The sequence below is a fragment of the Bubalus kerabau genome, chromosome 6 (genome assembly GCF_029407905.1).
Source record: "Bubalus kerabau isolate K-KA32 ecotype Philippines breed swamp buffalo chromosome 6, PCC_UOA_SB_1v2, whole genome shotgun sequence".
Taxonomy (NCBI): domain Eukaryota; kingdom Metazoa; phylum Chordata; class Mammalia; order Artiodactyla; family Bovidae; genus Bubalus; species Bubalus kerabau.
The window spans coordinates 57,897,897-57,923,109 of record NC_073629.1 but is presented as its reverse complement, the minus strand read 5'-3'; the positions used below and the strand labels follow the sequence as shown (position 1 = coordinate 57,923,109).

Genomic DNA, 25,213 nt, shown 5'->3' with positions numbered 1-25,213 from the left:
ATTTATGATACAAATTCTTCCAAAAATGGACATAGAAGGAACCTACTTCAACATAGTAAAGGCAATATATAATAAGCCCACAGCAAACTTTATTCTTAATGGTGAAAAACTGAAAGCAATCCCTCTAAGATCAGGAACAAGAAAAGGGTATTCACTCTCACCACTATTGTTCAGCATAGTTTTGGAAGTCCTAGTCATGGCAAGTAGAGAAGAAAAAGAAATAAAAGGAACTCTGATGGAAAGAAGAAGTAAAACTCTATTTGCAGATGATGTACTATACACAGAAAACCCAAAAGAATTATCAGAAAATCACTAGACCTGATCAGTGAATTTAGCAAATTCTCAGGACAAGGTTAATACACAGAAATCACTTGCATTCCTCTATATTAACAATGAAAAATCAGATAGAAAAATTAAGGAATCAATCCCATTCAGAATTGCAACAACAACAAAAAAATAAAACATCTAGGAATAAACCTGCCTAAGGAGACAAAAGATCTGTATACATAACATTATAAGACACTGATGAAAGGCATCAGACTTTTGGAGGGCAAAAACCAAATCTTCTGTGCACCAGGAACCAGGAGAAAGGAACAGTGTCCCCACAACAGACTGAGCCAGACTTGTCTGTGAGTGTCCAGGAGTCCCCAGCAGAAGCATGGGTTGACAGTGGCCTGCTGAGGGGTCAGGGGAACTGAATACAACAGTGCGGGCACAAATCCTTTTAAAGGAGGTCACCATTACCATCATTACCCCTACAGTAGTTTGGCTTCAGGTCAAACAAAAAGGAGGTAAACACAGCCCTCCTCATCAACAGAAAAATTGGATTAAGGATTTACTGATCATGGCCCCACTCATCAGAATAAGATCCAGTTTCCCTCACAGTAAGTCTCTTTCATCAGGAAGCTTCCATAAGTGTCTTATCCTTATCCATCAGAGGGCAGACAGAATGAAAACCACAATCACAGAAAAGAAACCAAACTGATCACATGGACCACAGCCTTCTCTAACTCAAAGAAATTATGAGCCATGCCATGTAAGGCCACCCAAGACAGACAGGTCATAGTGGAGAGTTCTGACAAATGTGGTTCCCTGGAGAAGGAAATGGAAACCATTTCAGTATTCTTGCCTTGAAAACCCCATTAACAGTACAAAAGGGCAAAGAGATATGACACTGAGAGATGACCTCCCCAGGTTGGTAGATGCCTAATATGCTACTGGAGAAGAGTGGAGAAATACCTCCAGAAAGAATGAAGAAACAGAGCCAAAGTGGAAACAACTCCCAGTTGTAGATCTAACAGTAGGTGGGAGCAATCCAATGCTGTAAAAAACAATATTGCATCAGTTCAGTTCAGTTCAGTTCAGTCACTCAGTCGTGTCCAACTCTTTGTGACCCCATGAACTGCAGCACACCAGGCCTCCCTGTCCATCACCAACTCCCGGAGTTCACTCAGACTCATGTCCATTGAGTCAGTGATGCCATCCAGCCATCTCATCCTCTGTCGTCCCCTTCTCCTCCTGCCCCCAATCCCTCCCAGCATCAGAGTCTTTTCCCATGAGTCAACTCTTCGCATGAGGTGGCCAAAGTACTGGAGTTTCAGCTTCAGTATCATTCCTTCCAAAGAAATCCCAGGGCTGATCTCCTTTAGAATGGACTAGGAACCTGGAAAGTTAGGTCCATGAATCAAGGTAAATTGGAAGTGGTCAAAAAGGAGATGGCAAGAGTGAATATTGGCATTTTAGGAATCAGTGAACTAAAATGGACTGGAATGGGTGAAATTAATTCAGATGACCATTGTATCTACTACTGTGGCAAGAATCCCTTACAAGAAAAGGAGTAGCCCTAATAATCAATAAAAGAGTGTGAAATGCAGTACTTGGGAGCAATCCCCAAAATGAAAGAATGATTTTGTTCATTTCCAAGGCAAACCATTCAATATCACAGCAATCCAAGTCTATGCCCCAACCATTAATGCTGAAGAAGCTAAAGTTGAACAGTTCTATGATGACCTACAGGATCTTCCATAATGATTACCAGAAAAAAGACGTCCGTTTCAATATAGGGGACTGGAATGCAAAAATAGGAAGGCAAGAGATACCTGGAGTAACAGGCAAGTTTGGCCTTGGAGTACAAAATGAAGCAGGGCAAAGGCTAACAGAGTTTCACCAAGAGAACACACTGGTCATAGCAAACACCTTCTTCCAACAACACAAGAGATGACTACACATGGACATTACCAGATGGTCAACACCAAAATCATATTGACTATATTCTTTGCAGTCGAAGATGGTAAAGCTCTATATAGTCAGCAACAACAAGACTGGGAGCTGACTATGGCTCAGATCATGAATTCCTTATTGCAAAATTCAGACTTAAATTGAAGACAGTAGGGAAAACCACTAGACCATTCAGGTATGACCTATATCAAATCCCTTATGATTATACAGTGGAAGACATATAGATGACTAAAAAATGAAAAGATGCTCAAATTCGTTCATTATTAGAGAAATGCAGATCAAAACTAAAATAAAATTTAAAAAAAAGTACAATGAGATACCACCTCACCAGTCAGAATGGCCATCATCAAAAAGTCTGCAAACAATAAATGCTGGAGAGGGTGCAGAGGAAAGGGAACCCTCTTGCATTTCTGGTGGGAATGTAAATTGATGCAGACACTATGGAAGACAGTATGGAGATTTCTTTAAAAACTAGGGGTAATACTACTATGTGAAGTTGCTCAGTCGTGTCCGACTCTTTGTGACCCCGTGGACTATAGCCCACCAGGATCCTCTCTCCATGGGATTCTCCAGGCAAGAATACTGGAGTGGGTTGCCATTTCCTTCTCCAGGGGATCTTCCCGACCCAGGGATTGAACTCCCACATTGCAGACAGATGCTTTAACCTCTGAGCCATCAGGGAAGCCCCAAAACTACTATATGACCCACCAATCCCACTACTAGGCATATACCCTGAGGAAGCCATAACTGAAAAAGACACATGTACATCAGTCTTCACTGAAGCACTATTTACAATAGCTAGAACATGGAAGCAACCCAGATGTCCATCGACAGATGAATTAATAAAGAATCTGTGGTACATGTATACAATGGAGTATTACTCAGCCATAAAAAGGAATGCATTTCAGTTAGTTCTAATAAGGTAGATAAACCTAGAGCCTGTTATACAGAGTGAAGTAATCCAGAAAGAGAAATATAAATTGTATACTAACACATACATATGGAATCTAGAAAGATGGTACTGATGAATTTATTTGCAAGGCAGCAATGGAAAAACAGACATAGAGAACAGACTTATGGACACAGTGGGAGGGGAGAAGGGAGAGGATGAGATGTATGGAAAGAGTAACATGGAAACTTACAATACCGTATGTAAAACAGATAGCCATGGGCTTTTGCTATATGACTCAGGGAACTCAAACATGGGCTCTGTAACAATCTTAAAGGGAGGAACGCAGAGGGAGATGGGAGGGAGTTTCGGGAGGGAGGGGACATGGATGCACCTATGGCTGATTCTTGTTGATGTGACAGAAAACAACAAAATTATGTACAGCAATTATCCTTCAATTAAAAATAAATAATTTTTTTAAATGTTCCAAACAAGATAGAGAAAATGAAGTATACTCCAAATTACGTCACAGTGAAAGGGCATAATATTAAGTAGAGACAAAAAACAGAATGCTTCCTAAAATAACAATTAGACTAACTGGTAACTTCTTAACCACAAAAATGGGAGGCAGATAATAGTTAAATTTTTCATTATGCTAAGAGAAAATAATTATCAAACTAGAATACTATACACAGGGGCAATAGTTTTAGGAATGAAGAAGAAGTAAAGATATTTCAGGAAAACAAAAAACTGAGAAAAAAATGATAAAGGATATACTGAAGAGTAAGGAAAGTGGCCCTAGATAGAAGATCTGAGAAATAAAAAGGAATTAAGAACAAAGTCAGCCAAAATACAAGCAAATACAAACAAAGATTACTTACACAACAAAAATTAACTCTTATTTAGACATGCAAGGACTTCCCTGGTGGTGGTCCACTGGTTAAGAATCTGCATGCCAATGCAGGGGACGTGGATTCAATCCCTGAACCAAAGGTTCCACATGCCACGCGCAACTAAGCCCTATGTACAACAACTACTGAACCCACACACCCTAGAACCTCTGCTCTGCAGCGATAGAGTCCACCACAATGAACACCACAGTAAACAAACAGAAATAGACCATATAACTTTCAAACTATTGGAAGAGAATAAATGGCAAGAGAACTGCCTGATGGTCATGAGCCCAGTCTGTTAGCTTAGCAAGTTAAAGCCGACCACAAGAAAAACTGTTCCGGCAAATTTTCTTTGTATACAGAACAATTCATATCACACAGAGAATATTTTGCTTTATGGTTAGAGACTATGGACCTTAAACTCAGATAAAATATCTGTTTAGCATGTGTATTACTAGAGCTGATACCAGAAAATAATGTGTTACTTCCAGCATGAATGTACAAGTAATATTTTAAAACCTACTCAAATCGTATGACTTCCAAACAGGGAGTTCTCTTCATAGACCAAGATCCACACTTGAGTTCTTAGCTTTATTGTATGGAATCGACCTGTGGTACTATTTATTATTATAATAAATGGGCACCCCATTTATTAGCCTATATAACAATGCTTTCTATTTTAATAGAATTTTGTATATACAAACAGTACTCACATTTGCATTCAATTTCCATGAAACATCTTAGAGGTAGATCTAAATTTATGTTATAAATGAGGAACTAGAGGCTTATACAAATTGACATAGTGTGTAGAAAGTAAATTAGTAGCATATATAAACCTCAAACACTGGTCTCCCAGATGCCTATTTGTTGTTGTTGTTCAGTAGCCAAGTCATGTCAGACTCTACGACCTCAGGGACTGCAGCTTGCCAGGCTTCCCTTTCCTTCACTGTCTCCTGGAGTTTGTTAAAACTCATGTCCATTGAGTCAATGATGCCATCCAACCATCTCATCCTCTGTCACCCCCTTCTCCTCCTGCCCTCAGTCTTTCCCAGCACCAGGGTCTTTTCCAATGAGTTGGCTCTTTGCATCAGGTAGCCAAAGTATTGAAGCTTCAGCTTCTGCATCAGTCCATCCAATGCATAGTCAGGATTGATTTCTTTAGGATTGACTGGTTTGATCTCCTTGCAGTCTAAAGGACTCTCAAGAGTCTTCTCCAGCACCACAGTTCAAAAGCATCAATTCTTCAGCGGTCAGCCTTCTTTATGACCCAACTCTCACATCCTACATGACTACTGGAAAAACTACAGTTTTCACTATATGGACCTTTGTCGGCAAAGTGATTCCTCTGCTTTTTAATATGCTTTCTAGCTTTGTCATAGCTTTTCTTCCAAGGAGGAAGTGAAGTGAAGTGAAGTGAAGTCGCTCAGTCGTGTCCAACTCTTTGCGACCCCATGCGACTGTAGCCTACCTGGCTTCTCCTTCCATGGGATTCTCCAGGCAAGAATACTAGAGTCAGTTACCATTTCTTTCTCCAGGGGATCTTCCCAACCCAGGGATCGAACCCCAGTCTCCCGCATTGGAGGCAGACGCTTTAACCTTTGAGCCACCAAGGAAGCCCAGGGATGCTTCCAAGGAGGAAGCATCTTTTAATTTCATTTCTGCAGTCACCATTCACAGTGATTTCAGAGCCCAAGAAAACAAAATCTGCCACTATTTCCACTTTTTCCCCATCTATTTGCCACAAAGTGATGGAACCGAATGCCATGATCTTTGTTTTTTTAATGCTGAATTTTAAGCCAGCTTTTTCACTCTCTTTTACCATCATCAAGAGGCTCTTTAGTTCCTCTTCATTTTCTGCCATTAGAGTGGTATCATCTCCACATCTGAGGTTGTTGATATTTCTTATGGAAATCTTGATTCCAGCTTGTGATGCATCCAGCCTGGCATTTCTCATGATACACTCTGCATAGAAGTTAAATAAGCAGGGTGACAATATACAGCCTTGACGTACTCTTTTCTCAATTTTGAACTAGTCTGTTGTTCATGTCTGGTTCTAACTGTTGCTTCTTGACCTGCATACATTACAGATTTCTCAGGAGACAAGTAAGCTGGTCTGGTATTCCCATCTCTTTAACAATTTTCAACAATTTGTTGTGATCCAGTCAAAGGCTTTAGCGTACCCAAAGATGTAGCAGTAAATGTTTTTCTGGAATTCCTTTGCTTTCTCTATGATCCAGTGGATGTTGGCTATTTGATCTCTGGTTTCTCTGCCTTTTATAAACCCAGGTTGTATCTCTGGAAGTTTTTGGTTCACATTCTGCTGAAGCCTAGCTTGAAGGATTTTAACCATTACCTTGCTAGTATGTGAAATGAGTGCAATTGTCTGGTAGTTCGAACATTCTTTGGTATTGCCCTTCTTTGGGATTAGAATGAAAACTAATCTTTTCCAGTCCTGTGGCCACTGCTGAGTTTTCCAAATTTGCTGACATATTGAGTGAAGCACTTTAACAGCATCATCTTTTAGGATTTGAAAAGGCTCAGCTGGAATTCCATCACCTCCACTAGCTTTGTTCATAGTAATGCTTCCTAAGGCCCACTTGACATCACACTCCAGGATGTCTAGTAACCAGGATGGTGAGTAATTGTACCATCATGGATAAACCAGTCATTAAGATCTTTTTTGTATAGTTCTTCTGCATATTTTGCCACCTCTTAATCTCTTCTGCCTCTGTTAGGTCCTTGCCATTCCTGTCCTTTTTGTTGCCCATCTTTGCATGAAATGTTCCCTTGGTATCTCTAATTTTCTTGAGGAGATCTCTAGTCTTTCCCATTCTGTTGTTTTCCTCTATTTCTTTGCATTGTTCACATTGCAATAAGAAATAAGTAGGCCTTTTTATTTCTCCTTGCTATTTTCTAGAACTCTACATTCAGTTGGGTAATCTCAAAAATGACAGAATGATCTCAGTTCATTTCCAAGGCAAACCATTCAACACCACAGTAATCGAAGTCTATGCCCGAACCACTATGCCAAAGAACCTTGTAGGTCTATAAAGAACTACAAGACCTCCTAGAACTAACACCAAAACAAGATGTCCTCTTCACCACAGGGGATTGGAATGCAAAAGTGGGAAGTCAAGAGATACCTGGAATAACAGATAAGTTTGGCCTTGGAGTACAAAATGAAGCTGGGCAAAAGCTAAGAGTTTTGCCAAGAGAATACACTGGTCATAGCAAATACCCTTGATGCCTATGGAATACTTTAAAAATATTTCCAAGTGCCACTTTACTAAATTTCTTTCTCCAAAAGAAGTTTAATCATAATGTATTACAAAATATTTTAATTTCAAAATGATTTTTTTTGCTATAAATTGTCTTCTCAACCCATTATGCCAATATTTTAGTGTATATGTCTATGTGTTTATGTATATATGTATCAAACTACTTAAATGAGTTAATTTCAAGGAAGTAGCAAATATTTATTACTGATAGACAACTATAATTAGGTGATCTAATACTGTATCCCTTTCTTGGTTCTCCTCTTTGTTCAAATTTTTTAAACTATTCTTCACATGTTATCCATAAGCTTAACAAATATAACATCAATAAAAAAATCTTTCTTGGTTGTTAAGGCAAGAATGGCTAAAATGTAAGCCAATTATGTCTTCTTAGAAACATTTTACTGTTTATTAATAGGGCTTCTTGAGTACTTTAATGAAAAGATACTATTAAAAGCACATATTTATTAGTTGTATTTAAATTTTATGTGATACTGATTTTACTGAAATTTTATAAATAAGTGTTTTCAAACATGCACTGATTTAGAAAATATCACAAATCAAGTAAATTGATACTCTTATCATCACTTTGTATATCTTATATTTTGAATGGATCTTTTACATTTGCATGATCTTTTAATATCATGCTCTGATGACTTGGAAAATACTGATGCAGTGAGTTAGGCAAATCTTATAAATGTTCACACATTTCATTATATAATATCAAAAACTCACATCAATTAATACCACCCACTACCAACATTATGAGAAAAGTCTTTAAGCTATTTGCAATAACAGATGTAAGTTTCCCAAATTCTAATTTTTAAAAGCTCAAATTTTATCATTGTCAACAGATATTGTTGGTTGTATTCTTCTGCATGACATTTTGAGAAAGTATTTGCCAAATATCTGTGTCTGTATAACCACAGTTTCTCAAGTAAGAAGTGGTGTTTATGAAAACCTTGCACATTTTGTCCAAGTAGTTTTCCTAGAGTACAAACACCATACTTTGCCATGCAGCAGAAGTGCTATATCATCACAAAGAATATTAAAAAGTGTGTTCAAGGTTAGGAATTTAATATAACTAACTTTTACTGCTTCATCAATTCCAATCTTAAGTGAAAGAGGCATTATTTTATACTGCAAGTATTCAGCAGTGAATAATTCAATGATTATAAGTACAGTTTGGTGTCTCTATTTATATTTCTGCTAAGCTTCCAGCAGTTTAATCCTCTACATTTTTTGCATTATCAAGTGTTAACAAGTTTATAAAATACAAATACTATAACTTCTTAGTATCATCATCAAAATAGTTTTGACCGTTTGGATCCTCTGAAAGTCTTGGAGAGCTTCAGGGGTCTGCCAACCACACTTGAAGACTATGGGCTTAGATCAACCTGGATTCACCCCTGAGTTTGAGATAGGTGTGACCTTTATTCCAGTCACGTGAAAATTGAAAACATCTGAACAAAACTGAAATTCTGTTAACTATGACATCTAAGAATGGTTGGACTGTAGCATAACTGGGTGTGTGAGGTTGTGATGGTTCATAAATCTCTGAACCAGTGTACTGTACCCACAGGTGATGAAAGGTTGTTGCTGAACCACAAAAAGCTGGGATTCTTGGCATCCGGAGGAGAAGAATTCAATACCAGGCCAGAGACAAGACTTGATCACTCAGAGCTTTTGTGTAATAAAGTTTTATTAAAGTATAAAGGAGATTGAGAAAGCTTCTAACATAGGCATCAGAAGCGGGCAGAAAGAGTACCCCCCTGCTAGTCTTCAGCTGGATGTTATATAGTTACTAGTCACTAGCAGTCTGTTCAGAGAAGGCAATAGCACCCCACTCCAGTACTCTTGCCTGGAAAATCCCATGGACGGAGGAGCCTGGTGGGCTGCAGTCCATGGGGTCGCTAAGAGTTGGACACGACTGAGCAACTTCACTTTCACTTTTCACTTGCATGCATTGGAGAAGGAAATGGCAACCCACTCCATGTTCTTGCCTGGAGAATCCCAGGGACGGGGGAGCCTGGTGGGCTGCTGTCTATGGGGTCGCACAGAGTCGAACACGACTGAAGTGACTTAGCAGTAGCAGCAGTCTGTTAATGAAAGAAAAGAATGTCTTAAAACTCAGAATGGCACCAGGCCGCTCATCCATAAGATGTATTTTGGGATAATCTTGGCACCAGATGAGTCATCCTGGGCCATAAAATGATTGACTTGAATCTTGTAGAAGGGCAGATGACCATACACATAGTTTCGTTTACATAGATTAGGGGAACAATATCTGAGTATAACATAATGGTTTGTCAATTAGGTTCTGAGCCATTACAGTCTGGGGTAAATGCATAGTATATTAACATAGCTTAAGACAAACATTTCCATAAGAATGCATTGGTTAACTCAAGATTTGACAATAGTTAGCTTCAGGTGGAACCAGGTGTCATTATGGCAACACAGTATTTTAAGAGAAACCTCCTTTTAAATTTGTATCAGTTCAGTTCAGTCGCTCAGTCGTGTCTGACTGTTTGCAACACCATGAATCGCAGCATGCCAGGCCTCCCTGTCCATCACCAACTCCCGGAGTTCACCCAAACTCATGTGCATCAAGTCGGTGATGCCATCCAGCCATCTCATTCTCTGTTGTCTCCTTCTCCTCCTGCCCCCAATCCCTCACAGCATCAGGATCTTTTCCAATGAGTCAACTCTTCGCATGAGGTGGCCAAAGTATTGGAATTTCAGCCTCAGCATCAGTCCTTCCAATGAATACAGGACTGGTCTCCTTTAGGATGGACTGGTTGGATCTCCTTGCAGTCCAAGGGACTCTCAAGAGTCTTCTCCAACACCACAGTTCAAAAGCATCAATTCTTTGGCTCTCAGCTTTCTTCACAGTCCAACTCTCATATGCACATATGACCACTGGAAAAACCATAAACTTGACTAGACGGACCTTTGTTGGCAAAGTAATGTCTCTGCTTTTGAATATGCTATCTAGGTTGGTCATAACTTTCCTTCAAAGGAGTAAGTGTCTTTTAATTTCATGGCTGCAATCACCATCTGCAGTGATTTTGGAGCCTAAAAAAATAAAGTCTGACACTGTTTCCACTGTTTCCCCATCTATTTCCCATGAAGTGATGGGACCAGATGCCATGATCTTCGTTTTCTGAATGTTGAGCTTTAAGCCAACTTTTTCACTCTCCTCTTTCACTTTCATCAAGAGGCTTTTTAGTTCCTCTTCACTTTCTGCCATAAGGGTGGTGTCATCTGCCTATCTGAGGTTACTGATACTTCTCCCAGCAATCTTGATTCCAGCTTGTGCTTCCTCCAGCCCAGCATTTCTCATGATGTACTCTGCATATAAGTTAAATAAGCAAGGTGACAATATACAGCCTTGATGTACTCCTTTTCCTATTTGGAACCAGTCTGTTGTTCCATGTCCAGTTCTAACTGTAGCTTCCTGACCTGCATACAGATTTCTCAAGAGGCAGGTCAGGCAGTCTGGTATTCCCATCTCTTTCAAAATTTTCCACAGTTTATTGCAATCCACATAGTCAAAGGCTTTGGCATAGTCAATATAGCAGAAATAGACGTTTTTCTGTAAATTTGTATAGAGAAGGGGAAAAAAATATTGCTAGTTTGTTTCCTCTTGCTGCTTAAGAGAGATAAAAAATGTATGACACTTGCAGCCTATTTCCTCCATTTGGAGACCCCTGGCCTTCCTGCCTGTTACCCTCTCAGTGAACTCTGTTAACATTTCCTTCTTTATATCTCACGTTACAAAGAATAGCATTTGCTTTTAACTCATTTTATGTAACTCTTTGAAAGGTAGTATATAAAAAAAAATAATTTGCTATTTTGCAACACTTCTGTGAGGCATCCAGAAAAATATCTTTCAGGAGAAGAGACAATAGGAAAAGAATTAAGAAGTAAATTTTAATAAAGATCATTAAAAGAAACTTTATTAGAGATAAAGTTTTTGGAAGTTGATGACAATATGATTTTTTTCACCTCTTTTAACCATTACTATTTCAACTTAAGAATTGTTTATCGGAAAGGTTTTCTGTCCTCAAAATAATTTTTAAAAATGAATAATTAAATTCTGAAAGACTTGTACTTAACCTGAAGTATTTATGACAAAACAATCTTTTGGAAATTCCATTATTCAATCTAAACTTCAAAGAAGATAAAAATTCTATTTATTTATAATGACTGGTCATAACAATCCACATTCACTTGGATCTTGTACTATCAAGTACTAGTCTGTAATATAAACAAAAAGAAACTGCTTTCAATCTAATTTTCTAGGTGATACTCTGTGATTCACCTTTTTGAACACTAGTATATCTTACATATACTTTAAAAACATACTTTCTGAAACTGGATACATGCCTGTTCAGCCACTCAAGTCATATCTAGCTCTTTGCAAACCCAACTGTAGCCCACCAGGCTCCTCCATCCATAGGATTTTCCTGGCAAGAATACTGAAGTGGGTTGTCATTTCCTCCTCCAGAGAATCTTACCAACCTAGGGATCAAACCTGTGTCTCTTGCACCTCCTGCACTGGCAGGCAGATTCTTTACCACTGATCCACTTGCGAATTCCATAACTGGATGACCTGAGTTCAGATCCTAAATCTGCAAGTTCTTTAAAGGCAAAGCCTATGTTTTACTCATTTCTGTACTCTTAAAGAGCAAAACACTGAGCAGCCATTATGGAAAACAGAATGGACATTCATCAAAAATTAAAAAAACAGAACTACTACATGATCGAGCAATTCCACTCCTGGATGTTTATCCAAAGAAAAGAAAAACATGAAATAGAAAAGATATATGTACCACTATATTCACCCCTATGTTTAGCATTATTTACAATAGCCAAGATATGGAAGCAACCTAAGCGCTCATTAATAAATGAATGTATAAAGAAGATGTGGTATAAATATGTAATGGACTATTACTTAGTCATAAAAGAGAATGAAATCGTGCCATTTGTGACAACATGGATAGACCTAGAGGGTATTATGCTAAGTGAAATAAGTCCGAGAAAGACAAATGCTGTGTGGTTTCATTTACATATGAAATAGAAAGAATACAACAAACTAGTGAATATAACAGAAAAGAAACAGATTCACAGATACATATGACTAATAATTACCAGCAGGAACAGGGAAGAAGGGTCAGACAAGATAGGGTACACGATTAAGAGACTATTGGGGAAATCATTACAGGCTTCAAAGGCAAAAATAGGCCTTTGGCTGAACAGAGTTCCTGAAAGGAGTTACATATTAAGCTGCTAACCAGCAGAAATTGTGAAAGTACGTCTTGGGAACCAACAGATAAGAAAAGCAGTAAGTCACGAAGCTTCTTCAGACTTGGGAATATGGCCCCTTCCCAGGAATGAGTGAACATGCTGAGACTTTCAACTAGAGATGGCAGCATTTAACATAACAGCCAAAGTTGCATATTTGTACTTAAGCTGATGATTATCACTTGGAGATAAAATGTGTCAGTATTTAGAAGATTTGTGCAACTCAGTGCTAATGCTCCAGGTAATGGAAAAATCACTTCTTGCTAAAAGCTTAATATTCAGTTGCTTCTGGATGAATGTTGTTCAATGAATTGTATATTTGGTATAGTCATTCTCATCAGGGGAGTTTCAGATTCCCCTATAGGCATCTGGTCCCATCACTTCATGGGAAATAGATGGGGAAACAGTGGAAACAGTGTCAGACTTTATTTTGGGGGGCTCCAAAATCACTGCAGATGGTGATTGCAGCCATAAAATTAAAAGACGCTTACTCCTTGGAAGGAAAGTTATGACCAACCTAGAGAGTATACTCAAAAGCAGAGACATTACTTTGCCAACAAAGGTCCGTTTAGTCAAGGATTGGTGGCAGGAGGAGAAGGGGACAACAGAGAATGAGATGGCTGGATGGCATCACCGACTCGATGCACATGAGTTTGGGTGAACTCTGGGAATTGGTGATGGACAGGGAGGCCTGGCATGCTGTGATTCATGAGGTCGCAAAGAGTTGGACACAACTGAGGGACTCAACTGAACTGATGGGTCTGTTATTCAAGATGTTGAGGACAGTATTCAAGTTAGTTCTCTAGTTTTTATAAGAGCCCTCATCAAGTTTAAGTAATTGCTATTTGAGCCACTCCTGAGGCCACAGGACTTGATTTGTACTCTATAAGTGAACAAAGACTTACAAAAAGAATAATTTGTGCTATATCAACTGGTATTGGCATAAAGCTATCTCCTGAACACTTTGGACTAATTAAAGAATGATCTAGTCTAGCCTTTAAAGGTATTTGTGTTTAAGGGGGAGTAAGTGACCTTGATTATCAGGAAGATATTAAAATAATTTTACAGCATGAAAGTAATGATTTGTTTATTAATAAACATGATAGAGTCCATTTTTATTCTCCCCTACTGTATTGAAAATAAAAAAAAAAAAAAAAGGAGAACCTCTCACTTTGTTAACTGTTCAAGGAGGTGGAGGAGTTGGATCCACAAATGAATGTACCTCAATTTTAGCTACAGTCTGGGTGAAGTAACCTAACGGTCCTCCCATACCTGCTGGCATAACTGCACAGGGGAAGGATAGCACCATGTAAGAAATGATCCCTGGACAAGAAAGATGTAAATATATTCCATTAAATCATTGTTATTCTTGTGAATAGATTGTTTTTGAAAGTCTAACTGTAATTTGGATCACAAACCAAGCCTCAACTCCAGTATCTATGCTATGATCAAAGGGACACAAAAATGGAAACTTTAGATGGAGAAATTCAACTTGTTATACAAAGATAACTTCACCTGCTCTGCAAACGAAGACTGTCCTGTTCTACCTGACTTTTTGTACAAAACCTGTTTGGTCAGGGGTGGACACTAATAACCTGTGGGCTCAAGCTTCTGTATGTTCTACGACTTCTTCTTCTCTTACAATTTTATTAAGCCCTCAAGGCTCTTAACTGAGAACTTCCAGATATACAGTCAGTTCAGTTCAGTCACTCAGTCGTGTCTGACTCTTTGCGATCCCATGGACTGCAGCACTCCAGGCCTCCCTGTCTATCACCAACTCCAGGACTTTACTCAAACTCATGTCCATTGAGTCAGTGATGCCATCCAACCATCTCGTCCTCTATCGTCACCTTCTCCTCCCGCCTTCAATCTTTCCCAGCATCAGGGTCGTTTCCAGTGAGTCAGTTCTTCACATCAGGTGGCCAAAATATTGGAGCTTTGTGGATTTAGAAAGGGCCAAACTGCCAACCAATTGCCAAATTACCAATTTAGAGACCAAATTGCCAACAGCCATTGGGTCAGAGAAAGCAAGGGAATTCCAGAAAAACATCTACTTCTGCTTCACTGACTATGCTTAATGATTCTGTGAATTACAACAAACTGTGGAAATTCTTAAAGAGATGGGAATACCAGACCAACTTACCTGCCTCCTGAGAAACCTGTATGTAGGTCAAGAAGCAACAGTTAGAACCGGACATGTAACAAAGGACTGGTTCAAAACTGGGAAAGGAGTTCGTCAAGGCTTTATGTTGTCAACCTGCTTATTTAATTTATATACAGAGTTCATCATGTGAAATGCCAGGCTGTATGAAGCACAAGCTGGAATAAAAATTTGGGGGAGAAATATCAACAACCTCAGATATGCAGATGATACCACCCTAATGGAAGAAAATGAAAAGGAACTAAACAGCCTCTTGATAAATGTGAAATAGGAGAATGAAAAAGCTCACCTAAAACTCAATATTCAAAAAACTAAGATCATGGCATCCAGTCCCATAACTTCATGGGAAATAGATGGGGAAAAAGTGAAAACAGTGGCATATTTTATTTTCTTGGGCTCCAAAATCATTGTGGACAATATCAGAAGCCATGAAATTAAAAGATGCTTTCCACTTGGAAGGAAAGCTATGACAAACCTGTGTGTGTGTTAACTCGCTTCAGTCGTGTCTGATTCTGCGACCGTATGGACTGTAGCCCTCCAGGCTCCTCTGTCCATGGGATTTTCCAGGCAAGAATACCAGAGTGGGTTGCCATGCTCTCCTCCAGTGAATCTTCCCAATAAAGTATTATAAATTCCTGTAAAAATACTACTACTCTACATCTATACAATGGAAATATTATACAAAAGGTACCTTTAACACAAGTTTTCTTGTTAATACGGTTTAATAACTCACAGAGTAATGGAAGAGGCACCTTGATGGATCTTGTTACTGTCTTAAATTCTCGTCTGATGTTTTATTTCATTCATTTGTTAAGATTTCTCAATCATGTACCCAGGTAGGCCATCATTACCAGAAATTAATACTACATTTTAATATAACCTTTCCTATTCAATCTAAATGCAAATAAAATGAGCATGGTATGATATTCTATTAGGGACTAGTGGCACTGTGATAGGCTTAGTGAATTCTATGAATGTAGAGACTTTAGCATCTAGATTATAACACACTGATAAAGATATAGCCCAAGCTTTAACTATTAATGCTAAATGGATACCTACTACTTTCAAACCATAGCTCAGTTAAGATTATGATAGGGAGCTAAGATGGCAGAGGAGTAGGACGGGGAGAACACTTTCTCCCCCACAAATTCATCAAAAGAACATTTAAACGCCAAGTAAATTCCACAAAACAACTTCTGAATGCCGGCAGAGGACATCAGGCACCCAGAAAAGCAACCCAAGTCTTCGAAAGGAAGTAGGAAAAAATATAAAAGACCAAAAAAGAGACAAAAGAGGGTGGGACGGAGTTCTGTCCCAGGAAGGGAGTCTTAAAAAGAGAGAAGTTTCCAAACACTAGGAAACCGTCTCACTGCCGAATCTGTGCCGAGCCTTGGAAGCACAGAGGGCAACATAACAGGGAGGAAAAATAAATAATCAGTTAAAACCTGCAGATTACGAGCCCTACGGTAACTCCTCCAGCGGAGAAGCAACGCAGATGCCTGCACACGCCACTAGCAAGCGGGGGCTGGGCAGGGAGGCGCGGTGTGGGCTGCATCACTTACAGTAAGGATCTGGCCTGAAAACCCCGAGCGCTATCTGAGCAAAATAATTTGGGCTAGCAAACCAGACTGTGGGATATCTACCACGTGAAAAGCCAGCCCTAACCTAAGACACTGCCAGGCCCGTGCAAGGAACAAAGGACTGAACAGAGATAGCCGGCTGCAGACTATCCCCCTCCGGTGACAGGCAGCCAGAGCTGGAAGGGGGCACTTGCAGCCCCAGAGAGACATTATCTATAAAACTGTAAGCAGGCTTTTTTGCTAACTAAAACTTCTTGGGGATAGGGACAGTCAACATCCGCCTGAGAAGGTGCGCCGGTTGTACACCTAGATAACTGAGCCGCGGGGAGGCAATAAGTTGCAGCAATCACGCTCGCCAAACACCTCATCACCTGAGCTGCTCGGACCTGGGAAGGGCACAAAACGCAGGCCCAACCAAGTCTGCGCCTCTGAGGACTACCCAAGTGCCTGAACCAAAGCGGCTTGGACCCGGGAGGTGCAAGCAGCCCATGGCCGGTCACGGATGGTTCCTGACGGAGCAACCTAGAGCCTGAGCAGTGTGGGCAGGGAGGCTACACACACCGCGAGCAGGGGCAGACCCAGTGTGGCTGAGGCACTGCGACCGCACGCCAGTGTTATTTGTTTGCAGCGTCCCCCCGTCCCCACAGCGCGACTGAACAAGTGAGCCTAAAAAAAAAAAGTGTCCGCCACCGTCCCCTTTGTGTCAGGGCGGAAAACAGACACTGAAGAGACCAGCAAACAGAAGAAGCTATAACAGAGGGAACCGCCTTGGAAGCTACAGGCAATAGATTAAACCCTGTGGTTAGTACCGACTACATAGGAAGGGGCCTATAGATCTTCAGAAATATAAGTCGGATCAAGGAACTAGCTGAAAATGAACTGACCCCACAATACTCACAACAAAACCAGAGAAAGTCCTAGATATATTTTTACTATTTTTATGATCATTCTTTCTTTCTTTTTTTTTAATTTTTAAAAAAATTTTAAGTCCTCTATTATTCCTTTAATTTTCACTTTTATAACCTACTATTACTTTGCAAAAAAAAAAAGACCCTATTTTTTTTAAAGCAAACTTCATATATATATTTTTTATAATTTTTGTGACCTTGTTTTTTTTCTTCTTCTTTTCTTTAACATTGTATTTTTGAAATTCCAATCTCTACTCTAGATTTTTAATTTTAGCTTTTTGGTATTTGTTATCAATTTTGTACCTATATTTTTTTTTATAATTTTTGTGACTTTTTTTTTCCTCTCTTTCTTTCTCTTCTTCTTTTATATAACATTGTATATCTGAAATTCCAAACTCTACTCTAGATGTTTAACTTTTGCTTTTTGGTATTTGTTATCAATTTTGTACCTATATTTTCTTTATAATTTTTGCGACTTTGTTTGTTTTTGTTTGTTTGTTTTTCTCTCTTTCTTTTCCTTCTTCTTTTCTTTAACATTGTATTTTTGAAATTCCAAACTCTACTCTAGATTTTTAATTTTTGCTTTTATGTATTTGTTACCAATTTTGTACCATTAAGAACCCAATCTTCAGTATCCATTTTTCACTAGGGAGCGAGATTACTGGCTTGACTGCTCTCTCTCCCTTTGGACTCTCCATTTTCTCCACCGAGTCGCCTGTGTCTCCTCCCTAACCCCTCTCTACTCTACCCAACTCTGTGAATTTCTGTGTGTTCCAGACGGTGGAGAACACTTAGGGAACTGATTACTGGCTGGATCTGTCTCCCTCCTTTTCATTTCTCCCTTTTATCCTCCTGGCCACCTCTGTCTCCTTCCTCCTTCTTCTATTCTCTGTATAACTCCATGAGCATCTCTGAGCGGTCCAGTTGTGGAGTGCACATAAGGAAGTGACTACTGGCTAGCCCACTCTCTCCTCTATTGATTCCACCTCATCTCATTTGGGTCACCTCTAACTCCCTCCTCCCTCTTCTCTTCTCCATGTAACGCTGTGAACCTCTCTGGGTGACCCTCACAGTGGAGAAACTTTTCATCTTTAACGTAGATGTTTTATCAATGGTGCTGTATAGAAGGAGAAGTTTTGAAACTACTGTAAAAATAAGACCGATAACTGGAAGCAGGAGGCTTAAGTCCAAACCCTGACTCCAGGGAACTCCCGACTCCAGGGATCATTAATTGACAGGAGCTCATCATATGCCTCCATACCTACACTGAAACCAAGCACCACACAAGGGCCAACAAGTTCCAGGGCAAGACATACCAAGCAAATTCTCCAGTAACACAGGAACACAGCCCTGAGCTTCAAGATACAGGCTGCCCAAAGTCACCCCACAACCATAGACATCTCATAACTCATTACTGGACACTTAATTGCACTCCAGAGAGAAGAAATCCAGCTCCACCCACCAGAACACCAACACAAGCTTCCCTAACCATGAAACCTTGACAAGCCACCTGTACAAACACACACACAGCGAGGAAATGCCACAATAAAGAGAACTCCACAAACTGCCAGAATACAGAAAGGACACCCCAAACTCAGCAATTCAAACAAGATGAAGAGACAGAGGAATACCCAGCAGATAAAGGAACAGGATAAATGCCCACCAAACCAAACAAAAGAGGAAGAGATAGGGAATCTACCTGATAAAGAATTCCGAATAATGATAGTGAAATTGATCCAAAATCTTGAAATCAAAATGGAATCACAGATAAGTAGCCTGGAGACAAGGATTGAGAAGATGCAAGAAAGGTTTAACAAGGACCTAGAAGAAATAAAAAAGAGTCAATATATAATGAATAATGCAATAAATGAAATAAAAAACACTCTGGAGGCAACAAATAGTAGAATAACAGAAGCAGAAGATAGGATTAGTGAATTAGAAGATAGAATGGTAGAAATAAATGAATCAGAGAGGAAAAAAGAAAAACGAATTAAAAGAAATGAGGACAATCTCAGAGACCTCCAGGACAATATTAAACGCTACAACATTCGAATCATAGGGGTCCCAGAAGAAGAAGACAAAAAGAAAGACCATGAGAAAATACTTGAGGAGATAATAGTTGAAAACTTCCCTAAAATGGGGAAGGAAATAATCACTCAAGTCCAAGAAACCCCGAGAGTCCCAAACAGGATAAACCCAAGGCGAAACACCCCAAGACACATATTAATCAAATTAACAAAGATCAAACACAAAGAACAAATATTAAAAGCAGCAAGGGAAAAACAACAAATAACACGCAAGGGGATTCCCATAAGGATAACAGCTGATCTTTCAATAGAAACTCTTCAAGCCAGGAGGGAATGGCAAGACACACTTAAAGTGATGAAAGAAAATAACCTACAGCCCAGATTACTGTACCCAGCAAGGATCTCATTCAAATATGAAGGAGAAATCAAAAGCTTTACAGACAAGCAAAAGCTGAGAGAATTCAGCACCACCAAACCAGCTCTCCAACAAATACTAAAGGATATTCTCTAGACAGGAAACACAAAAACGGTGTATAAATTCGAACCCCAAACAATAAAGTAATGGCAAGGGATCATACTTATCAGTAATTATGTTAAACGTAAATGGGTTGAATGCCCCAACCAAAAGACAAAGACTGGCTGAATGGATACAAAAATAAGACCCCTACATATGTTGTCTACAAGAGACCTACCTCAAAACAGCAGACACATACAGACTGAAAGAGAAGGGCTGGAAAAAGATTTTCCATGAAAATAGGGACCAAAAGAAAGCAGGAGTAGCAATACTCATATCAGATAAAATAGACTTTAAAACAAAGGCTGTGAAAAGAGACAAAGACGGTCACTACATAATGATCAAAGGATCAATCCAAGAAGAAGATATAACAATTATAAATATATATGTACCCAACATGGGAGCACTGCAATATGTAAGAGAAATGCTAACAAGTATGAAAGGAGAAATTAACAATAACACAATAATAGTGGGAGACTTTAATACCCCACTCACACCTATGGATAGATCAACTAAACAGAAAATTAACAAGGAAACACAAACTTTAAATGATACAATAGACCAGTTAGATCTAATTGATACCCATAGGTCATTTCATCCCAAAACAATGAATTTCACCTTTTTCTCAAGTGCACATGGAAGCTTCTCCAGGATAGATCACATACTGGGCCATAAATCTAGCTTTGGTAAATTCAAAAGAATTGAAATCATTCCAAGCATCTTTTCTGACCAAATGCAGTAAGATTAGATCTCAATTACAGGAGAAAAACTATTAAAAATTCCAACATGTGGAGGCTGAACAACACACTGCTGAATAACCAACAAATCACAGAAGAAATAAAAAAAGAAATCAAAATTTGCATAGAAACGAATGAAAATGAAAACACAACAACCCAAAACCTGTGGGACACTGTAAAAGCAGTCCTAAGGGGAAAGTTCATAGCAATACAGGCATACCTCAAGAAACAAGAAAAAAAGCCAAATAAATAACCTAACTCTACACCTAAAGCAACTAGAAAAGGAAGAAATGAAGAACCCCAGGGTTAGTAGAAGGAAAGAAATCTTAAAAATTAGGGCAGAAATAAATGCAAAAGAAACAAAAGAGACCATAGCAAAAATCAACAAAGCCAAAAGCTGGTTCTTTGAAAGGATAAATAAAATTGACAAACCATTAGCCAGACTCATCAAGAAACAAAGGGAGAAAAATCAAATCAATAAAATTAGAAATGAAAGTGGAGCGATCACAACAGACAACACAGAAATACAAAGGATCGTAAGAGACTACTATCAAAATTATATGCCAATAAAATGGACAACGTGGAAGAAATGGACAAATTCTTAGAAAAGTACAACTTTCCAAAACTGGATCAGGAAGTAGAAAATCTTTACAGACCCATCACAAGCACGGAAATTGAAACTGTAATCAAAAATCTTCCAGCAAACAAAAGCCCAGGTCCAGATGGCTTCACAGCTGAATTCTACCAAAAATTTAGAGAAGAGCTGACACCTATCCTACTCAAACTCTTCCAGAAAATTGCAGAGGAAGGTAAACTTCCAAACTCATTCTATGAGGCCACCATCACCCTAATACCAAAACCTGACAAAGATGCCACAAACAAAGAAAACTACAGGCCAATATCACTGATGAACATAGATGTAAAAATCCTTAACAAAATTCTAGCAATCAGAAAACAACACATTAAAAAGATCATACACCATGACCAAGTGGGCTTTATCCCAGGGATGCAAGGATTCTTCAATATCCGCAAATCAATCAATGTAATACACCACATTAACAAACTGAAAAATAAAAACCATATGATTATCTCAATAGATGCAGAGAAAGCCTTTGACAAAATTCAACATCCATTTATGATCAAAACTCTCCAGAAAGCAGGAATTGAAGGAACATACCTCAACATAATCAAAGCTGTATATGACAAACCCACAGCAAACATTATCCTCAATGGTGAAAAATTGAAAGCATTTCCTCTAAAGTCAGGAACAAGACAAGGGTGCCCACTTTCACCATTACTATTCAACATAGTTTTGGAAGTTCTGGCCACAGCAATCAGAGCAGAAAAAGAAATGAAAGGAATCCAGATTGGAAAAGAAGAAGTAAAACTCTCACTGTTTGCAGATGACATGATCCTCTACATAGAAAACCCTAAAGACTCCACCAGAAAATTACTAGAACTAATCAATGATTATAGTAAAGTTGCAGGATATAAAATCAACACACAGAAATCCCTTGCATTCCTATACACTAATAATGAGAAAACAGAGAAATTAAGGAAACAATTCCATTCACCATTGCAACGGAAAGAATAAAATACTTAGGAATATATCTACCTAAAGAAACTAAAGACCTATATATAGAAAACTATAAAACACTGGTGAAAGAAATCAAAGAGGACACTAACAGATGGAGAAATATACCATGTTCATGGATTGGAAGAATCAATATAGTGAAAATGAGTATACTATCCAAAGCAATCTATAGATTCAATGCAATCCCTATCAAGCTACCAACGGTATTCTTCACAGAGCTAGAACAAATAATTTCCCAATTTGTATGGAAATACAAAAAACCTCGAATAGCCAAAGCTATCTTGAGAAAGAAGAATGGAACTGGAGGAATCAACCTGCCTGACTTCAAGCTCTACTACAAAGCCACAGTCATCAAGACAGTATGGTACTGGCACAAAGACAGAAATATAGATCAATGGAACAAAATAGAAAGCCCACAGATAAATCCACGCACATATGGACACCTTATCTTTGACAAAGGAGGCAAGAATATACAATGGATTAAAGACAATCTCTTTAACAAGTGTTGCTGGGAAAACTGGTCAACCACTTGTAAAAGAATGAAACTAGAACACTTTCTAACACCATACACAAAAATAAACTCAAAATGGATTAAAGAGCTAAACGTAAGACCAGAAACTATAAAACTCCTAGAGGAGAACATAGGCAAAACACTCTCTGACATACATCACAGCAGGATCCCCTATGACCCACCTCCCAGAATATTGGAAATAAAAGCAAAAATAAACAAATGGGACCTAATTAAACTTAAAAGCTTCTGCATAACAAAGGAAACTATAAGCAAGGTGAAAAGACAGCCTTCAGAATGGGAGAAAATAATAGCAAATGAAGCAACTGACAAACAACTAATCTCAAAAATATATAAGCAACTTCTACAGCTCAATTCCAGAAAAATAAATGACCCAATCAAAAAATGGGCCAAAGAACTAAATAGACATTTCTCCAAAGACATACAGATGGCTAACATACACATGAAAAGATGCTCAACCTCACTCATTATCAGAGAAATGCAAATCAAAACCACTATGAGGTACCATTTCATGCCAGTCAGAATGGCTGCAATCCAAAAGTCTACAAGCAATAAATGCTGGAGAGGGTGTGGAGAAAAGGGAAACCTCTTACACTGTTGGTGGGAATGCAAACTAGTACAGCCACTATGGAGAACAGTGTTGAGATTCCTTAAAAAACTGGAAATAGAACTGCCTTATGATCCAGCAATCCCACTGCTGGGCATACACACTGAGGAAACCAGAATTGAAAGAGACACGTGTACCCCAATGTTCATCGCAGCACTGTTTATAATAGCCAGGACATGGAAGCAACCTAGATGTCCATCAGCAGACGAATGGATAAGAAAGCTGTGGTACATATACACAATGGAGTGTTACTCAGCCATTAAAAATAATACATTTGAATCAGTTCTAATGAGGTGGATTAAACTGGAGCCCATTATACAGAGTGAAATAAGCCAGAAAGAAAAACACCAATACAGTATACTAACACATATATATGGAATTTAGAGGGATGGTGATGATGACCCTGTGTACAGGATAGCAGGGGAGACACTGATGTATGGAACAGTCTTTTGGACTCTGTGGGAGAGGGAGAGGGTGGGATGATTTGGGAGAATGGCATTGAAATACGTATAATGTCATATATACGTATGTCGCCAGTCCAGGTTCGATGCACGATGCTGGATCCTTGGGGCTGGTGCACTGGGACGGCCCAGGGGGATGGTATGGGGAGGGAGGGGGGAGGAGGGTTCAGGATGGGGAACACGTGTATACCTGTGGTGGATTCATTTCGATGTTTGGCAAAACCAATACAATATTGTAAAGTTTAAAAATAAAATTAAAAAAAAAAAGAAGGGAAGAACAAAACTAAAAACTAAAAACTAAATAAATAAATAAATAAAAAGGTATATTTTGTGTCACTGAGTTCTTCTGAGTCTTCCCCTAAGTATGGGTGGCTGGAAAAGTGAATAAAATCCTTGTACAGATTAGCAAGAAAAAAAAAAAAGATTATGATAAAAGTTTCTTACAATTGTTCAATGCTTCATTAATAGATTAGATCAAACTGTACATATAATTTAAAAGTTTAAATGGACTATGTGCTCTAATCAAACATTGTATTACCTTGTTCAAAAGGATAAAGCCCAAGAAATACTAATGTCTACCAAAGTATATGCTTAGAGAAAAATATTTAAAGAACGAATACCAAAAAATCATTATATATTAATAAAGGAAAAGCTAGACGTGAGAAAGCTTGGTGCAATTGGACTATATTGCATTATACTATACCATTGCCTTTGGAAAAGAATTTTGATTACCCCATTTCACAGAAAACTGTTTGGATTTCAATAACCACACCCACTGATTAACAGACTGTGAGAGAGCTGCCAAGGGACTACTCTGTGGCCAGGCTTCTTGTATCTGGGAATCCTGCTTATTAGACAACTTGATCAAATGGACTATTTTTCCTCAATCTTATAAAATACTTCTTGAAGTCACTTTCCAATTTATTTGTGTTATAATCAATGATTTAAACACAACCTCTGACTATCAGCTAGAAGTTCCATTTTCAGGATGTTTAGCACATATAGATCATTTATATAAGAAAGGAACCACATACTATTGCTCTCCTGTAAAAGAACAATTGTTGTGGACTCAAATGTTAATTCCTACTTTACCTGTCCCCAATATTAGCTTACCATTAGAACTCCTACATAAAATCCTAGAAGAAGCAAAAGAATTACAGATTTATAAAAAGAATTTATAAATAAGCATCACTGTACTTTATTAGAACATTTTATTGTTACTATTACTGCAGCTAACAAATTAATGGATGTAGGTATTAATGTCCAAAAGCATACTTCTCATTCTCAGTGGGACATTTTCTTTTCTCAGTCTCCCACTGAGCCAAATTGTTTTCTGCACTGTTTAACTCACTGTTGATAATCTTGATTGTATTGTTCTTATTAACCATATGGAAATGTTATTTATCTTAATGCATTACAAAAACTGCTAGAGAGACCTTCCTTTATTCTTATGCTCTTCAGTCTAAACAATGCTGAGGCTGAATGTTGGGGAA

At 38.6% G+C, this 25,213-nt stretch overlaps 1 long non-coding RNA gene across 1 annotated transcript in view; it reads right to left on the bottom strand.

Moving 5' to 3' along the window:
• Nucleotides 1-9,031: 9,031 nt before the first annotated feature.
• Nucleotides 9,032-25,213, bottom strand: part of LOC129656165 (uncharacterized) — a 59,631-nt gene continuing 43,449 nt past the window's right edge. The window contains exon 3 of the long non-coding RNA XR_008716244.1: nt 9,032-9,394. This is a non-coding gene — a long non-coding RNA (uncharacterized LOC129656165). The remainder of the gene's footprint in view (nt 9,395-25,213) is intronic.